Source organism: Myotis davidii, unplaced genomic scaffold (assembly GCF_000327345.1).
Source record: "Myotis davidii unplaced genomic scaffold, ASM32734v1 scaffold299, whole genome shotgun sequence".
NCBI lineage: Eukaryota > Metazoa > Chordata > Mammalia > Chiroptera > Vespertilionidae > Myotis > Myotis davidii.
Genome location: NW_006293088.1, coordinates 5,261,704 through 5,263,715, shown reverse-complemented (window position 1 = coordinate 5,263,715; position 2,012 = coordinate 5,261,704). Strand labels below are relative to the sequence as shown.

General features: G+C 58.3%; 1 protein-coding gene across 2 annotated transcripts in view; it reads right to left on the bottom strand.

Moving 5' to 3' along the window:
- Positions 1-2,006, bottom strand: part of MTHFR (methylenetetrahydrofolate reductase (NAD(P)H)) — a 13,976-nt gene extending 11,970 nt beyond the window's left edge. For both annotated transcript variants that reach the window (XM_015565883.1, XM_015565884.1), the window contains exon 1: positions 1,978-2,006. The gene's annotated coding sequence lies outside the window, so the exon portion shown is untranslated. The remainder of the gene's footprint in view (positions 1-1,977) is intronic.
- Positions 2,007-2,012: the final 6 nt, after the last annotated feature.

The window sequence follows — 2,012 nt, the reverse complement described above, 5'->3', positions numbered from 1 at the left end:
CGAATTGGATCATCTCACAGGCTCTATTCTTGCTTGTTCACATAGTGTAGGCCAGGGGTCCTCAAACTTTTTACACAGGGGGCCAGTTCACTGTCCCTCAGACCGCCGGACTATAGTTCAAAAACACCCAGAGGGCCGGATAAATGTTTTTGGTGGGCTATATGTGGCCCGCGGGCCGTAGTTTGAGGACCCCTGGACTAGAGGCTCAGCGTGCACAAAATTGTGCGCAGTTAGGGTCTCTAGGCCTAGCCTGGCCTCCGTCACATGGCCTCTGCTGCCCTGTGACGCTACGTGAAGCTCCCTGCACCAGGACACTCCGCGATGCTCGCGGCCCCTCGACTGCTCCATGAGGCTCCCCCTGCCTCTTGATGGCTTCGCGAACCCCGCAACTGCTCTGCAAAGCTTGCTGCTGCCCCGCGAAGCTCGCTGCTGGACGCTCCATGAAACTCCCTCGCCCCGTGACTGCTTTGCGAAACTCACTGCCGCCCGGGTGACTGCTCCCCTAAGCTCACAGCCACCCCACGAAGTAGCCCGCCACCGCTGCTCAACAGGCCCCAGTCCCACCCCACCACCAGCCCCCCCTCATGGTGAGCGGCTCGGGAGCCGGGGGAGGGGGTACCAAGAGGCGCTCCATGCACTTCATGGTAACCAGTCACCCGTTCGGTTGTGACGGTACCTAGCTCTTTATATATATATATTAGGATATTTGTAAATGGATTTCAGAGAGGAAGAGAGGAGAGAGAGACATCAATGATGAAAATAATTGATCAGCTGCTTCCTGCACGCCCCACACTGGGAATTGAGCCTGTGACCAGGGTATGTGCCCTGATGAGAATTGAACTGTGACCTCCTGGTTCATAGGTCATTGCTCAACCACTGAGCCACACCAGCTGGGCTAAGCTGGTGTTCTTAACCACTCTGGGATCCTAGAGTCATGAGAAACTAATGAAATCCAGAGCTCCTCTCCCCTAAAACACAGAGGCGCCATCACCCCCACAGCGACACGCCAGGAGTCAAGAGTCAAGAAGTCAAGTCCAGAGCAAGAACACTTGCACCGTTTGCTCTCCCCAGGGATGCCCTGTTTTGGTTCTGACATAAACCTCCTGCTTCTCAGTGAGGGTGGCCTTCGGGAGTGAGAAACAGGCAAGTGTGTCAAGATCTGCCTGGCTGGCCTTTCTGCTGGAACAAAATCAAGAGGGGGAGGAGAGGAACCACCTACAAATTACCTGCTCTTTCATTGGTTCCATAAAAACGTACTGCGTTCCTAGTACGGGCCAGGCACAGCCCTTTCCACCTTCTTTCCCGTGCCTCTACTTACCCATTTCAAGCTGCGCTCCCGCAGCACCCTGGATTGTAATTGTGGGTTCACAGGTTTGTCTCCCCTCCTGCCGCTCCCCTGCCCCGCTCCCCAATTCCAAGACCAGGGTGGGATCCTGCCTTTGACGGGTATCCTGATATTCCTGTGACTGGCACAAGGTAATGCGACAGCCAGCCCTGACCGCCAACAGGTCGGGCTCTGTCGCTCTGATCTCAAAATAGCCTTCTGCCATTTACTAGACACACAATCGGCGAGCGGTGGGGGCATATGGAGGCCACAGCTGAGCGCAGCCGGACGCGATGGGCCCGGGGTGGGGGGTGGGGTGCGGGGGACGCATGTGTGCCAGCGGCCCAGGGCGGGGAGGCAGGTTTAAATGGCTGGAGCCACAAGAACACCTCCCGCGCCCAGGTGGCTCCAGAGCCGCCGCCTCCTCTGGTGTCTGTCCAGGCCGGGACTAAAAGAGAGGGTTTGCTTCAGGACTGGGGGTGACAGCCTTTGGGGGTTACACTCGTCCCGCGAAAGAAGCTCACAGAGGTGGCGGGAGCCCCCGCCTAGAGAGGCAGACCGGCCTCACTGCCCCCCGCACAAAAGTAAGTCACGGCCCCATCTGGTGGCCCCCGATGCCAGGTCTGTGTACCCCGCGCCACGCCGTCACTCACCCTCCCGTAGCGGGCGCCGCACAGCACGCGTGCCA